This window comes from Epinephelus lanceolatus, chromosome 5 (assembly GCF_041903045.1).
Source record: "Epinephelus lanceolatus isolate andai-2023 chromosome 5, ASM4190304v1, whole genome shotgun sequence".
Taxonomy (NCBI): Eukaryota; Metazoa; Chordata; class Actinopteri; order Perciformes; family Serranidae; genus Epinephelus; species Epinephelus lanceolatus.
Genome location: NC_135738.1, coordinates 32,650,634 through 32,669,028, shown reverse-complemented (window position 1 = coordinate 32,669,028; position 18,395 = coordinate 32,650,634).

Genomic DNA, 18,395 nt, shown 5'->3' with positions numbered 1-18,395 from the left:
CCATTAACTGTGACGGGGCTGGAGCTGGAGGAGCAGGAAGTTTGATGGACTTTGTACTGCTAAGAGAAAGGTCTTGGGAGATTCAAACTGTTTGGTTGTGTGACATTAGGAAGATTACATTGAACCTGGTCCTTCTGAATATACAATATATGGAGATAACTGCTTGCGTACACTCATACATAGGTCCTCCACCACATCTCCGTGTGCGATGGTGCGTAGAGAACAACATTTCCAATTTAAAAAGCAATTAAATTCCGAGAAGAGAATCAACTGTATTATCAAAGCACCCAGCTGCAGCTTGCTATTATCTTTGGCATGAACCTGCTTAAATCAGTGGTACATAACCCAAGGTTCTTTGGCTGCACTGTTTTTTTTTTCTCCCTTCAAGTAACCACCACCATCTTAGGAGTCTATCAGCTCAGTCTGCGTCTTGCTTTGAACCCCAATGCCCCCTGCAGCAGCAGCCACGCTGCTGTGTCTCTCACAACTCTAAGCAGAGATGGGAAAGTCTTGATCTTTGGCGAGGAAGGGAACCCTGTCTTTTCTCTTTTAAGTCCTAAGTTCTGAGGCGGATTCTTGTTATTTGCCGAAATGAAAGCAAGCTGGAGAGAGTAAGCCACGGATGAACGACTTTGATTTTTTACCTTCTTTTACCCACACATCAGCCGCCACCTCAACTGATAAGTAGCAGAGAATTCAGCATTTGCAATGTTAAAACATTCACGTGCGATTAGAAGCTCCAAAGGATCAGTGCACGCATTTCACAGCGGCAGAAACGGTTCAGTTTTAATAGCCAGCAAGAGGCAGGAGGGTGATTATTTATGGCACCAAAACAGAAAGGAAGGAGAACAATAAAAACCGCCTGCAAGAACAGAAAACCAACCGATCATCCACAAAATGAACATTTTCCACGCTGCATTTCAACACTTTGTATGAAACCTGTTATATTAAATGTCCACTTTAATTTCTGTTATCATTAGCAACACAGGATTCAGTAACTTCCAATTCTCTTTTTGATTAAGCCCCAATTCTCCACAGGATGAAAATGCCAACACAGCAGCAGCCTGCTATAAATAAAAACAATGGATCTCAAAGTAAAGTATAGTAAAGCTGGAGCTCAGCATAGCCAAGAACTCCCATCTGTTTATGCTATACAGACATAGGCATTGTCAGAGGAATGCTGCGGCTTTTTTTTCAGCATGCCATTTTTTACTGTTAACCCAAAGAAAGGGGATAACTGCAACTGATCAGGAGATCGCTGTGGCCGTGTGGTGGTGGTGGTGGCATGCTTCCCACAAGTGCATGTCTAACTGTGCCAGCCTATACGTGTCCTGCCAGCCGCATGCCGCCTGTGTCCTTTTCAGCACGGTCGCAGACTACAGGAGCACTCATACTCATCTGCATAATGAAATTACCCAGAGCAAGGTCTTTCCACGGATGAATCAACGTCTCCACTCCAGAGACAATCGCTGAAACCTCTGTTATTCCTAACCTCCACCTGTATAACCCATGCTCGCAACTGGCAGGTTCCACTGCACATTAGAGCGACATGGATTTGTACTGGATCCTTCTGTAACCTTTAAATAAACAAAAAGGACACTTCTTGGACAAAGGATGTTTATGTGACCGCATTTCCATGGAGCACAATGACCCATTGCTGCAGCAAGTTTTGTGTTTGCCCCTGCAGATATTGGATGCAGCCAGACATCTTGGAAGTAGCCTTCCTGCTCTATCCCGCAACAAAGAGTCAATAAAGCTGTGCCGTGGTCTATAAATAAGTGACATAAAACGGAGAGATTGCTAAAACATATTGTAATAAAAGACTATTTTAAGTTGCACACAGAACGCAAGAGGTTGATGATTATCTATAAAAACTGTTTGATCTGTAGCAATAACCTAGAATATGAATGATCACTTTAATGAGGCTCAATGGACGTCTTAAGCTTAGGTAGCTCATCTCCTCTAAATCCTATAAATATGTTCAATAAGAGGATGTTTACAGCCATTTTAACGAACACACAGCTCCCCGAATCTGTCCCAGCAACCTGAGCAGGCTGTGATTCCCAGAGCAGTAGTTGTGTGGGTGTGTATGTGTGTTTAAAAAGTAGGATAGTGTACAGCATGTGTGCCAGAAAGACAGGTTGTGTGGGTCTGGATGTTTTGCACCCACACACACATACAAACCAGCATGTCTGTTTATAAGAGCGTGTGTTTATACATCAATCCCAGTCGTTTTTGATGTGTAACATTTGGTCCTCAGCCCGCCTCTGATGAGAACCGCAGCTGATCGGGGTTAATGTGTTCTGCAGAGGATAGGAGCGGAGAGGCGAGCCGAGGGATCCTTTAAAACGTCAGCTCAGGTCTCCTCTGCCTGCTCCTCCTGCTCTCAGCCTCCACTCCTCTGTGTAAGTGCACACCAGAGGAGGACTTACTATGAATAAAGGTCTTGTTGATGTTAAGGAATTGTGTATTTTTTGATGTCATGTCTTGAGACAGAGTTAGACAGAATTACATGGTCACCGGGCCCCGTCATGAGTCTCTTGGCTCGGCTGCAGTTCGGCAGATGTTTGAAGGAGCGGCGTTCTCTGCAGATGACTTAGACAACCAGTGGATGGAAATAATGGAGCTTGTTCATAAAATGCCAGTTGCTAAATATACCTCCAAGAAAAAAACGTACAGCTTTTTAATTTTTACAAGAGGCTTTTTTCACAGCAGACATTTTGACATATCATAGCAGGAAAAAGTCTCCACACACAGTTCTGGGAAGACGTGTGATCAATCAAATTATGAGAAAACACCTGTGTGGGTATACCACAAGTGTGTAGGGCATTTAAAGCAGCTATGATTAATATTTTTTTACAAGAATATGTGATGAGAATTTGATGTCATAATGGCGATGAACCACAGAGCATTATCACCTGACTCTGCAGTTCCCTCTGCTCTCACCTGAGCTGTCAGAAAAAAAGTGTTGTCATTTCACATTTTTGCAAACCACGAATATGTTACAGATGCATGTTAATACGTATCCTATCAATGTTACAGGTGATAATATATAAGCTGACTTTGTCATCGGGAGGTGGAGGGGATGGTGGGCAGTGTGTAACCTAGGTGAGACGCTTGCCAAGTTGCAGACGCCTGCAGACTACTGTTCGAAACCAGCAACAATTGTTTTTCTGCAATCCTTTGTCTCCATGTGGCACTGGTAGCACCAAACCTGTGTGTTTTTACCGACACTGGCAATGTTTCCCAGTGGTGCTTCCCAAAACAGTTTGAGCCACTAAACCTGGGTGTTTTTCACCAACCTGTCCCTGCTCTTCCAGCAGCTTTTGTCCCTCCAAACATGGCTGTTTTAGCCAAAACAGGATCTTTTCCAAACCATTACCAAGCAATGTTTGTCCCCCAAGCTAACTACACCTTCACCACAGCATTGTTGAGAAACATAGAGCTTAAGTGTATTCACTACAAAATAATGTACCAAGGTAACGTATCTGTGTATGCACAAACACAAACATTTTTTTTCCGGTGATTGGTTTGCAGCTCTAAAGAGTTTTTAAATGTCTTTCAGCTCATTGTTTTCATTTTCTGGTCCTGAACTTCACTGTTTTGGTTCACTTTCACCACTCAGTGTCGTTTTAGACCACAGCAGGCAGCTGTTTTCAATGGAAAAACCTCTAAAACCCCACTGCGCAATACCTGCTCAGCACCAAGCAGCAGACAGACACAGTTAGTGAGTGGCTGATGAACATAGTGGAGCATTTAGCAGCTAAAGAGGCAGACATTTCTTGATAGATCTAAGATATAAGTGAATTTTACACGAGAGACATGACTCCAAATGAAGGATAAAGTTGTTGGCTAGAAAGGCAACTACCGACTAAGCTTGGCACATCAACTTCAAACAGTCTGGTCTCACTGAAGTACATAAAATGACTACGACCCAATGGAATGCCAATGGAAAGTCACTGGGATCCTTTGAGGTGAACCCAACAAATTCCCTGTTTCAACAATGTCATGCAATGGGCGGTGGTTAATATTACGACCCTATAGGCAGTAGAAACAGCGACAAACTCCATGTAGGTAGGAGGTTGGGGTGGTGGAGGAGTCAAACAACTTAGGACCTTCCAGCCCGTTCTCATTTCAAACTCGTCAGGTACTGCTGTTTGTCAGTGATCTGAGTGTTAGATACTGAGGCTAGAATACCGGTGCACAGGCATGGACTTCTGAGTCAGACACCATGAATCATGGCCTGGCACCGTCTGTGTGTAACAGTGGCATCAGGGGCAAACACAGCCAGACAACAACGCAAGTTATTGGACAAATAGTCCAAGTGGGGTGGGCGGGAGCGGTAGTGAAAGGGACCAACAATCACTGACCTTCAAAAGTCAGGGATGACTTATTTTAACTTTAAGACTTCCGTACTTTATGTACTTAAGTCATGTGATGTTGCGTCCTGTACGTAACAATTGTACTTATTTAACCAAAGCCACGATCTTTTTTAAACCTCACCAAGATTTTTTTCCCCCACTAGACATAAGCAAGTAGTTTTGGTGCCCAAACCTGACAAAACTGCGAATGTGTAATTTAAACACATTATGTTCCACCATCATGTGATGTGGTGTTAAGAGATCATGGTCATCTTACATATTTCTGAGAAATGAGTTTGACTTAAAAGGTGATAATATGTCAGTGTTGTGACAACAGCTAGTTTCTGCCACCCTCATGACCAACAAAGCAATTAATGGTAGTATTCAATTACTGTATACGTAGGGCTCTTTCACACCTACCTCATTTGGTCTGCACTTTTGGATTTTCCCATTCGATCCAAGCCAATATTTCAGGTGTTAAACCTCTTCATGAACCACAGTCTGGATCAAAAAGCTGAACCTTGGTCTGACGAAAAGAAGTGGTCTCAGCCTGGATCAAACTGAACCACGGTTTGGTAGGTTTCTGGTGTGAGAACATTTTTGGGACCGTTTAGACTTTCCGACCAATTACAGGAAGTTTTGGCAAGCTATAGTTAAGTGTAAAGGGTAGTGTCAAGCCTCAGTGCGTAGTGTGTATATATGTGGTTTAACAACAGGGAGAGTGACGGTGGCAGTGCTCAAAGCAGACAGATGTAGGCATTCAGAGCAGAGGAGGAATTAGCAGTAAAGTTGTCAAGTGGTTGTAAATTTACAGTGAAGGTTTTAGTTTGTCCACGCATAACACAGTATAACAAAATGAGCCATGGTAGCATATGGAAGAGGAGGAGACGACTTTTTAATAAGTGAGTTGGAAAAATTTCACAAAATCTCTGACACCTTTCAATCATTTTCCAAGAGGATGAGAGTAAAGGGATACTAGGGGACCAGAGAGCCCGTCTACACACAGGTGTGTCATGTATAGTTCTTTAGTGAGCTTGCACAATTGCAATGTGAAACCAGAACTAACCTGATCAAATAAATGAACACTAGGGGTGGAAATCACCAAGGACTTGTGATACAATATTATCATGATATTGCGATATGCTGTGTATTGCGATACCCCAAAGGAAAACTTTGTCACCATCAATTTTACCTCATAATATAAAGTTGTCAGTCTGTTCATCTGACTTTAATCATTTTTATTGCAGGAAAAAGTGATGCAAAGCAGACAGACTAATCAACACCATCATAAAACCTGTCAGAAATACTGCATACACTTGACAAACTGAACTGAAGGCAGATTTAACGCCCTCTGTGAGACCAGATTAAGAGCGTGAGCCAAACACCTCACATGCAGGTATCCAGCTAACTGAATGGCAACACCCATGTTAGAAGCATTGTCTGTTGCAACAACAATCCCCCATTCTTGTGTTGCATTTTGCAGGTCTGCACCAGCACCATCTAGTGGACCAAAAGAGCAATTGATGGTATTATTCTAGTACTATTAGTTGTATTAAAATGTGTGTTTCCAATACTTAATGATGTACTTGGCGTCCATGTATCGATGCAATATCGCCATGCAAAATATTGCGATGCTATGCTGTATTGATTTTTTCCCCCATGAACACTGACAAAAATGCAAATCTTGGTTTGGACTTCAAGCACAACACCAGCCAGCTAATTCTAAGCTAAACATTTAACTATATGGAATGACTCTCCAATGTTTTGTCAGACTTCATACAGTGGCTTGGAGGAACAGTGGGACCGACTGGGAGCCTTCCCTAATTTTTTCCATGAATGAGTTGATAGCTAGGAGCAGCCATAGATGCTATCAGAGAGGACTCACAGAAAGTTGATTGAATTGAATGAATTACTGAAAGATGTTCCTGGCGAAAGAGATTTTATTGTCTGTCTTTTGACAATTATCGGTCAAATCAATTTTTATCAAGATGTTCTCCTGAATGTCATTAGCATAGGGAACCAATTTAGACTGCAGGCTTTGCATATAAAATCAAAATCAAATGTGAAGCTCTCAGAGTGGTCTCATGGTGTGTCTTGCATCAGCAATAACTCCGTCGACGGTGCACTCCTACGCCGTAAACATGCTGTTTGATTTATGGTGGGGTGAGCACATAGTGGAGAGTGACTAGTCACTGAATGCTAATGTGCCAAAGTTAAGCCTTGCATACAAATGTCTTGAACCCCCACCCCGCCTTTGCCAACACACTTCTAACACTATTTCTATTTCTGCCCTCTTCTCTTTCTCTCCTTTGTGCCCGCTCTCCTGCTCCGACTTACTTTTCTGCTCTCTCTTGGGAGACAACACGCAAGTTGACAAATTGTTGTTGGGCCGCTCTCATGCTTTTCTACGTAGTGGAATAGTTTCAGCGGTGAAGACAACACACAAGCAAGTGGCTCCAACGTTTTCCTTTGTTCTCCTTCTGCTTTCTTTTCCTCTCAGCTCCAATAGTGTTCAGAGCCAGATATTCACATGGTGCCTCAGTGTTGAAGTGGAGCCACACACCAGGATTTCAGGCTGGGTATATGTGGAGGAGACACACAGAAAACTCTGTTTGGGGCAAACAGAACTGCACTTAGGCTGTAATTTGTCCATATAATGTGGTCTGGGGGATTATGTGCTATTATACATCAGAGGAAACCGATGTCTTTTACACTGGTAATAATGTCATTACAAGTATGAAAGAACAGAGACAAGTGTCATCAGTGACAAACAAGCAGGATGAAGCACATCAGGCAGAACATGTTCCGAAATCAGCTGTTTTCCTGCTAAATACTTAATGAGTTTCATGTGTCACAGATTCAATTCTGGGATTTAGTGACATACTGCAATGATTTTGTCCTTTCCTGGTGTAATGCACACCACTCGGGGCCCTGATCAAACATAACATACTGTAATACCATTTCAATTTGTTGTTCAAAGATCAAAGGAAAAAGCAGTGCCAGATTCAACTGAGTGGAAGTGACACATGACAGTGTGCTCTACTAGTGCTGCTCTTAGTTATTGTGTAGCACGATGACAGATCTCAGCGACAGTTCTGGGCTGCTACCAGTGGCAGATCTTCCTGTACCCCCAGGCACAGGTGCATAGGTGAGCAGTTGGCTTGATGAGGTGGGTGTGGTAGACCGGCAGGAGTGGGAGATGTGTGGATAGGTGATAGGCTGGCAGGCAGGTGTGGAGGAGAGGCGGGGTTGGTGGAAATTTACTGGGTTAACTGAGAGAGTGGCATTTATGGCAGGTCGGAGGTGCACACTGTGACATTTAATTTGAAACAGGAAAGGTCGGCATATACTTAGTTACAGACTTTCACCATGACTTTTGCTTACAGCGCCAACCCTGCTGTTGCAGTCAAGCCCAAAATTTCACATAAATACATGTTAAAATGGAGAATTGTGAACTTAGACACAGTCACACAGCAGAAGGGAGCTGCTTTCACTGGAGCTGTACCCACTGATCAAGTTCCTTTTTGCTCAATTCAGCACAACTCTTCCTGCATCAGCTCTGGTTGGCCTTCCAAAGGCTGCGCAGCCATTATTGGAACGCCGATATTGATAGCTATTAAAATATCCTATAAGCACCAATTACCAAAAGGGGAATTTTGTCATTGTGGTGGTACCTTTTCCGGCATCACAACATGTAATATTCACCTCTGTTTCAATCAGTGTCTTATTCTCACCTTGTCATAATGGTGGCAGCACCCATTCTGACGGTGTAACACATAATAGTCACTAACATTTTATAAATATAAGGCTTGTGTTATACAGATACGGCCTTTCCTTAAACAAACCGATGAGGCAACCTGATCTCAGGTTGAATAAGGTTATCCTCTCTTTCCTCCGTCCTTAACTGCCATTTTGACCACAGCGTGCTTGTTAGCTAGCTAGCTTGCTAATTCCGCTATGCTTTTATGCTAACGTCACAGAAAATGAGCCAAACAAAGTTGTCACTCATCTGTTGATAGCAATGTGCTTTCCTATGCTGTGACAAGAGTGTGTGAAGGAAGCATTAACTTGTTACATTTAACTCATGTAGCAACCTGATCTCACAGAAATACGTGAAATGACCACGACCTCTTAACACCGCATTCCGTGGCGGCAGCACGTAATGGGTTGAAATTACGTGCTGCCACCACGAAAACAATGCCAATATAAAGTCAATTAGGGTCCTCTCCCGTGGTGGACACACGGATTCCCTGATTCAATCACGTCACGTCAACCTCGTTTTCCTCAATGATATCTTTAACATTCCTGTATACACACAAAAACGCGGAAGTGTCCTTGATATTAAAACGGCAAATACATTCCCCTGTTATAATTTCCCACCAATAATAATAATAATAATGATGATAATAACGTGATAGTTCAGCTGTTCTAGATATTTGTTATAGCCTATTCAAATATTCAATCACAAAAACGCCGTTTCTAGAGAACTTGCTAAAATATCTGAAATGAACCATCATACCTACTTTTTCTTAACATATTTCATCTAGGTGCAGTGTCATTACTAGTTCAGCTTTACTAGACATTTGATATACTCAGTAGATGTATCTTTTTACGACCCTGTTTTACAACAAGGCACAAAAAACCTACCGTCCCAAAAACGCCGTTTTTAGAGTACTATCTAAAATAACTATGATTAGCCAATATCCTTGCTTTTTTTCTTAACATAGTCCATCTAGGTGCAGTGTAATAACTACTTCGGCTTTACTAGATATTAGATTTATTCAGTAGATCTAGCTTTTTACAACCCTATTTTACATGCCGCAAACGAACCTACTGTCCCAAAAACGCAGTTTCTAGTGTATTAGCTAAAATATCGAAAATTAGCCGACATCTTTACTTTTTCTTACCATAGTTCATCTAGGTGGAGTGTAATAACTAGTTTGGCTTTACTTGATATTAGATATATTAAGTAGATATATCTTTTTACAATCCTATTTAGAGCCCTACTTTGCAAATCAGAAGAACTACAACTATGTTGCTGATATGTATCAAACTGCATGGCGCGGTCCCAGGGAATTGTAGTTTTTTAAAAATCTAAGCGTTTTTCCCAGATTTGGAAGATGTAAATATTGAATTGAGAGTACACTGTGGACTTTAAGGGGATGGTAAACACATTGGTGAAATCAGATTTTAAATATCTAATTTCTAAATGGGTGAAAATTAATTTTATCCATATTTTATCCATATCTGACAGCATCCACACTCACATGATAGCTGAGGTCAAGAGCTCACTATAACAGTTGGTCCCATGTCTGTACCCCCTTTCGTTGCTGAGTTATAAGCCCTCAAACATGCACTGAGGTCAAGGTTCAAAGGTGGCTGAAAGCAGGAGCCGTGTAGAATCTTCATACTGACATATGTCACTCTCCAGGTTGAGCTTTAGCTCTACGACAAAGTTTAGATTTTTTCATTTTTTGGACACAAGCCATGCCAGGTGTAGTTTCAGAGAGCACTTTGAAGGCCCCGTGTATAAAATGAGTTTTGTTTGTTTCTTTGCTTGTTTTTTTCTTTTTTTACTGTAGATAGTTAGTAAAATGAGTCATCCTCAGACAATACAATACTACTAAAAAGTAAAACCAATAATAACAATAATGAAATAAGCAAAAATAATATTAAAATCATATTGAAATGTTAAAATCTATTTACAGAGTGGAATGGTAGCCTAATAGATAACTTAGATAATATTTATTATTGTTTAGACACTTTATTATTGCTTAGATACTATTTAGCCTATTATTGTATTTACTTTTAGCATGTTCTACTTTTGAGTAATTTCCGAGAAGTTATGATAAAAAAAAAAAAAAATTACAGACTATAGGAGACAACCTCTTCAATGTCTCACGTCAATTAATTAACACGATTTGTTGGCTTTTTATAATGCCTTTTTTTTTTTTTTTTTTTTGCTGCTGTCTCCAGTTGAGAGTGGTGATTTGCTAAATACATTCTACAATAATAATTAGATTAACATTTGGTCTATAATATTGTTGGCTATATTACGGATTTTAATTAAAAAAAACGGAAGAATAAAAGAAATAAACACCGAAATAATTACTTTTTTTTATTGATACTCCTCTCTGACACACACACACACACACACACATTGAACACGCGATTAAATGAATGAATGAATGAATGAATGAACATTGGAAGTGGTTCAGCTGCAGTCCCGCCGGCTGGCTCACATTGAGATTACATTTGTTTTTTATTACTAACAAAATGCTTTATATTGACCGTATGAATGGTTCTGTTTTCAAATAAATATTTGGAATCGAAAATATGCTTTGGTGTACTTTTACAGAGTTTTGCAATATGTATATAGCCTACCTGTATCAAAATATATAATGTATAATTTTCAGCAGCGGTTTGTGTGACAGCTGCCACGGTCGGACGTATAACCAGCGGGGCAGCCGTTCTGTGGCGCTGGCTTGGGGTCCACTCTCCCCTGGTGGAGTGGAGGGTGGCTGGGTTGCCAGGGGCAGACGGCTCCATGTGATGGTGTTTCCTCTCTGGTTCTTCCGTGCTCAGCCTTATTTTTATCTTCTTATTTATTTATTTATTACTGGCGTTTGGATTCAGTTACGGCAGATGGATGGCAATCTGAAATGGAATGAAGCCCACAGACGGCAGACAGCAGCTACAAAACAGTAATGGAACGCGCCCCATCCGCCCACAGCACAATGCTCTTAAAGCCCTATGTTATCAAAAGCTGGCAAAATACATTTATTTTATTTTATGGCCTTGACATTAACCTGTCATATTGTTGAGTTATCAAGGACACTTCCGCGTTTTTGTGTGTATACAGGAATGTTAAAGATATCATTGAGGAAAACGAGGTTGACGTGATGTGATTGAATCCGTGTGTCCACCACGGGAGAGGATCCTAATTGACTTTACATTGGCATTGTTTTCGTGGTGGCAGCACGTAATTTCAACCCATTACGTGCTGCCACCACGGAATGCGGTGTTAATAGGTCGTGGTCATTTCACGTATTTCTGTGAGATCAGGTTGCATGTAGTGACTGGCTAGGTAGCTAGCTTGCCAATTCCACCATGCTATCATGCTACACTGGTAGGGAATACAGCACCTTTTCATTTCAAAAGAGCAATGGCCAATGGGGAAACACCAGAATTAAGTCATGACTCACTCTGACTAGTGGTGTAACTTCATTTACTCACTCACTCATAGACAGACTTTCGCATTGATGTATTAAGAGACCTGGATGCAGCACTGGCTGCAGGCCCCATTCATTCCTATGAAAGTTGCTCAGTGGTGCATGAAGAGAATTGAGCTGTCTTTCTGCAGTATAAAATTATGTGGATGATCAGCGCTGCTTCCACATTATTGGGCCCACAGAGCAGGTGCACCGGAGACTTTGGGCCACAGGCCATGGCCGAGCATGCCCGAGCCTCTGACTTCCGGTTTAGTGCTCCACTAACTTGAATCGGGATAAGATAATTTAATCTTGCAGCTCTTTTAGACTTTCCAAAAGTTATTAGACTGAATGGATTAAATCTTAATAGTGGAATGAGTAATTTCACGGGGGTTGTGACGTTGTGACGAGATTTCAACCAGCAGCAGAAACGAAAGGCGAATCCCGACAGTTGTGGGTTGAACGGGGGTCACAGACACAGACAGCAATGTATTCCTGTCAAATACGGTGGCCATAGGCTTACCGGCGACGGAGAAGTCCGGCTCCAATAATGTCCTCTTCTTGGCGTCATGACTGCCCAAAAGTACCTGGACAGCCAAGCCGTGGCAGCACACAGGTATGTGACATGTCAGAGGAGAAACGAGCCGTTCACATTTCTCTCTTTGTGGCAGGTAACGGTCCACAAACCTCACCGCACTTTAGGGACTGTTCTTTACTTATGAAGGGACTGTTCTTTACTTGTCAGGGGAGGAGGGTGGCTGGTTGATTTTTATTTTATTTATATATTTTATTTCAATCCCCCCTATGTTAATCACTCATTGATGCTGTTTTTGAAGTATGAATAAGTCAATAAGTAATTTATTCCATTGAAATATCATTGATGTATTATAGAAAAGTGATTTATCTTTTTATAAATGACAAAAGGCACATCGGCCTCATTTTCGCTGTGGTATCGTGATACTACTCAGAACCATGATATTTTCATTGGTATCGTGCAGTGGGATCCAATTTTGGTACCGTGACAACACTAATCTGGAGGGGGTTCATCTGCAAAAACTAATGAAAAACTAAATGGTATTCGGTATTCGGCCAAGCGTTTAATTTTATTCAGCTTTGGCCACAAATTTTCATTTTGGTGCATCCCTAATCATACTACTACTACTACTACTAATAATAATAATGATAATAATAATAATTAATATTATTAATTAGGGAGCTGCTTTCTCTGAAGCTGTTCCCACTGATCAAGGTTCTTTTTTTATTTATTTTTATTTTTATTCTATTCATATACACATTATTAGTTATTTATTTAGTTATTTAATTATTTATTGGAGAGGCTTGTCTGGGATGCAGAATGTCCTTGCACTGGCTGCTCCTCTGCAGCACACATACATATGAACAACAGCAGAATAAAGAAAATATGACCCCTGCAACTTGAAAGACTGGAAATGTGATCGAGCCTGAAAGTCTCAATGTATCAAAATGTACATAACCAGGGCCTGTGCATTCATTTGAGATGTCTTCAATGTCTAAAATCTTATCTGACAAGTCTGAGTTCCATGGCACATTTTGTAAAACAAGCTGAGGACAACAGCATATGGGCTCTGTGTGCAGTGGCGTTTGCCAGCTCACGCAATGCGAGACGAAGAGATGACAGATACTAAACAAAGAGCTCGAGCGCTCGAAATACCACAATACCACAAGCAGCCTCGACATATTTTCCGTCAAATGTAATGAAATTGGATTTAAATGTTGCATAGACACATGAGCATCTGCCAGGCCCAACGTACACGGACTCAGACTGGGAGACGATTTCATGTGATAGGTCAGCTAAAAAATAAATGTTTTTTCTTCTTTCAGAAAACTAAGAATGTGTTTTCAACTCCACTGCTATTTTGGCGTATCACAGAGCTCTAACTGAATGTTACAGCAGGCTATTTTCCACCATCATAATTTCTGGTTTTCAGTGAAAAAGAATGGGGTGCAGCAGATGTTGTTTGCCACTGATTGCCATTATTCCCACTGCCCAAAGCTGGCAAGCAGTCCATCTGGAGCCCAATGTTTAAAAATGAAAATCAGCTCTATATGTGCCCCTAGAGCAGATATTAGACTGTACTGTGGTGTACTTCCAGAATACTGATGCGATAAGTGCAGTAGCCCATTATTGTTAATCAGAATTGAATCAGTGACAGGCAGGAACATTGTAAAAGAGAGAGCGTATTTAGAAGTGCACAGTCCATATACAGAATCCTTCATCGTCAAAGCCCTGGAGATAATATGCAGAGAGAAATAGCTCCAGCTCCCATCTGAAATTACAGAGAGTGCTCTGATACTGCAGCTCTGCAGCCTCATATCACAAATAATGACCATGAGTGAAATTCCTCCACACGCATAATGATGTCTTTTGTCCTCGCTGCGCTTCGGGCGCCGTGATATTTCAAACTGTTTATATCGTCAGCTAGGATTACACAGACCCTTTGCTCTGCAATTCCACCACACTCCCCTGTGATATAGGATACAGTGTCACTGAGGCTCTAATGGGCCCTTTAATCTGCACATCCTTTCAACAGCCCAGCCAGGCGCAGCAGACATGGGTGGGGACAGATGTGGAGGATGTCGAGGAAAATATTTTGACTGGTGATAAACAGTGGCTTGATAATGTTTGGACATTTTTCTGCAACATTTCAATTTTGAAGGAGATTGTGTTGTGCAGGTCTATGTGTTTGTTTGAGTTTATTTTTGTCTCGGACATCTGGAAGTGATTCAATGAAGGATTTTAACCTTTTATGTACTGAGATCAACAGGTTGTTGTTTTCACTTCCTTTTATTTAATTAGACGTTCTAATGTTTTTAATAAAGTGTGCAACTTTTACGCACAAACATCAACCCACAACTCTTTCATAAAGGTTACATCCCATGCAAACAATATGTGCAGCCCAATGTCATATAACGTGATGTTTTGACTCACCTAAGTGAGTTGCCCACTGAGGTTACACTGGGGAATTTCCCACAGGGAATTTCCCTGCCATTCAGAGGGACCCAGCCTACCCTCTTCTGTCCAGGGGATTTTGTCCTTATTATAATCCACTAAAAAGTGTCTGATCTTATATCCATCACCTTACAGACACACACGCACAGATGAGGAAACTCTTCCTAACCTTGTCAACAGATCCTTGACAGGTTAAAATCTGCTGATCAATCAAATGTTTTAGTTGCAAGCTTTGGACAGTTTGCAGCATCTGTCATGTATCATTTAGTACCTTTTCCAATGCACCTGTCCCTCAACCTCTCCTTAATGCTGGAAGCCATGCAAACAGCAAGAAGTCCATTTAGCATATTTCATGATGGAAACTGATGAGGAACAATTTACCAGTCCGTTCTCTTTCCCAGGACGTCAAATACAGCAGCTTGGTCAGTGGCCATCGGCGTCTGATTCCACCACACAAGGCACCCTTAAGCATCTGTATAGGACGTACCAGGCTTTCAACGAACTCCAATGTAAAACCATCCATGACAATGACATAATATAGACCCTTTTAGGGCCGATGTCTTTTTATCAGCTGGATGCAAAACACAACTCAACACCACAGGGCTGTAGGCTACATAGGAGTCTTAAAATGTCTCTTGTTGTGTCATCGGGTTCCAAAACAGAAGGAGTCATGACTCAAAACTGAAATTTTATGGCATACCAGCCACCACTGCTCATTAACAAAAACAAAGACAACTATGGTTAAATGTGATAAGACGAAAGGACTGGACGGGGGCGATCATCAAAAATGCAGTGCACACTTCATATCAGGTTAGGGAAAAAGCATTAACTGTTGTAGGGATGAATGAGGTCATGTATATTAAGGGTTATCATGTCCACCTCATCAAATTGGGGAGTTACTAAGAGGAATATTGGATTTCTCCTTTTTAGAGCATTAGCTAACATTAGGTTCGATAGCAAAACAAATCGGAGGACACAGTTCAAATGCTGTCCTCCAGCATTTTGTCCTTCAGCAATCCTGTTAAATCACACTGCTCTGTTTCCCCAGATAAAACACCTAGACTACGCTCTACCACTCGGAGAGTGCGGTGCTCTGGATCCAACAATGCTCCAAATTTGTGAACTGTCCTGTTTGTACCAGAGTGCGCTCCGACACTCCAAATGAGTATTTCAGAGCGCACCCCATTCAGAGAGACTCATATCATCTTCCTTCTTTGTCTAAAACAAGGCAACAGAACTTGCTAGCTAGCTAGCACTAGCTATTGTCTGTGCCTAAATTCACAGTCAATTTGCGGTATTGTAACGGCGTAAGCGTTCATTTTGAAAGAGACTCTAAGTAAACGTTAAATTTCCTGTCAAAACTGAAGTGTATCTTGAAAGAAGAGAACTTGACATGGTGTCCACAACCAACACACTCAGGGTACCTTGCACGTCATATGTGAATGTGGAAAGTCTATGACCAAAATGTCAATTGTGATGAGGAGTGAGAATGTGTTGGGTAGATGGGTCAAACAAACACAGAACTTTCAGTGTTCAAGTCCCATGTGAAACATTTAGTTTTGGCTACGTAATGTAGATAAAATTGCATGACATACGTGTCACATGACAGTTGTTAAGTTACTTGAGTCATACTTTTCCTGTGAACATGGAAGTTTATTTTGAAAAGGCACTATGCCTGTAATGAGCAGAAATGGACACATTGTCCCTGAGCATCCACAACTGACACTACAGGGGTACCTAGAGCATCATAATTTGAAGCAAAGGGCCACTGACCAAGCTGCTGTATTTGATGAGCCAGGAGTGATTATGATGATGTCACCAGGATCTAATGAAAGACACCATTGAGCTGCATTATGGCATTCCAGAGTTTTTGAAGCTTGGTCTATACCAGAGACTAAAAGCCAGGATAGCTCAGCCTCTGCTGCTCTATTTTGACCACTGTCGTGTTTTTTCTCTCTCCCAACTTTATCGAAGTGCAAAATTGCTCTACTATCCCTTTAACATAAATTTGTTTTCAGAACTTCGAAATCTGGAGAACAATTACATTCTCTCTAGTGTTTCTGAATATTAGACAGCTGCCAGAGACTGTGATTATTTAGATTAGTAACAAAGGTCACAACAGTGATTAATGTGACTTAAACCATTAAACCAATGTCAACAAAGCAGACACACCTTATTAAATTGAACTATTATCACATCAAACACGTTTATTGGTTCTCATTAAGTATATGCTGTCCATGGATAGATAGATGGTAAATGTATTTTCCATTGCGAAATTGGCCTGGTTTCATTTGCTGTAAAAGTCTGAGTGTCGCCAATTTATCAGTGGGATTGTTGCTGTGAATACTAATGGCAGACTGTGTATTCCAGACTTTGCATGCGTGGAAGCATTATCAGGTTAATGATGATGATGATGATGATGATGATGATGATGATCAGTGGGTGGATCAGCCTTGAATTTTTCATTGATAATTACGCAACAAATCATCGAAGCAATTTTCCGTCCTTTCGCAATCATTTAGAGCAGGTTAGGCAAAGTTCAGTTTAACAAATTGTTTTCATAAAGGGAGGAAGAATAATAGATAAACTTAATGAAAACACAACAGAACACTTTGTTCCACCTCTACTCAAAGTCATAACAGACATAATGTACATTTCTCTCCTTGAGGGATACCTGCAGTGTATGGCCGAAAGTATGAGGACACCCCGTGTTGTTTTTTTAAATGGTTTGGGCTAGGCTTCTTACCTTTAGTTAAGTCTAAGGACAATACTGTAGGCGATGACCCTTTTAATTGAAATTAATGTAAGGAAAAATAAGATTAAAGAAATCCAGTGGTGCAGCTCCAGCAGATATGATGTGTGTATTACAATATACATAATAGTGTTTCATTGTGCAACGCTAAAGCCAAATACTGGGTGGACTTGATGTATTGTTGCCCATATGCAATAAACACTACAGAGGCCAGAGTTCTGGATGTTGGAGATGCAGGAAACACACATACAAGTTAAAGTGTCCACATACTTATGGCTATATAGTCTAACGTTCCATTGGGAGAGGGCTTAATGTAGGTGGCCTTCACCCTGTGCTTCTCCCTGGCCTTTATTTTCCTCCCCAGTCCTCTCATCACTTCTACTTCCAGCTCTCTGTCAGCTGTGGTTGTTGTCCTGAACTCGCCACTCACAGCCTGTGAGTGTGTGTGGCTGAGCCTCATGCTCTAAACACTGGTCATTTTCACTCTCAGCATGCAATAATGCCACGAGAGCAGAGCACAAAGAAGCCGTTCTAGCTGGTTTCTCCTTTTTTTTACTGGAACGGAGAGAGGGAATGAAATTTTGTACGGCGAGACGAAAACGCGTGCTATTTTAGAAATCTTTGGCAGCTTCAGAAATCAGGACACAAGGCCTTCCCTTAGGCTGTGTCAATATGTGTGTTGCTCTGCGTGCCTAAAATTAACTAGCCCATTTGTTTTGGACAATGACCCGTTGCTTTGAAACCATGAATGAATGTGAAAGTCCTGCCATGTACTAATATGATACGGAAACTTTTTATGCCTTTGGAGCAGGTAACTAATGTGTTTAAGATGTTGAAGAAGACCTCTGGCAGCCAATAAGACTCATTTTCCACTCTATTTGTGCAACAAGTTCTCCACTTTCCACTTCCCATAAAGAGTCTCTCTTTGGTTCCAGCAAAAGTTGTCAAGTGCATCTCTTCCAGTTTTCTGACTTCTTCTTTACTGCTGCGTCTGGAGGCAGTGATGGAGTTTGTTTACTACTGCCAGACGCACAAGCACAGTGTTGCCATTGTATATCTGCGTGCTTTGCGTGAGTATCACA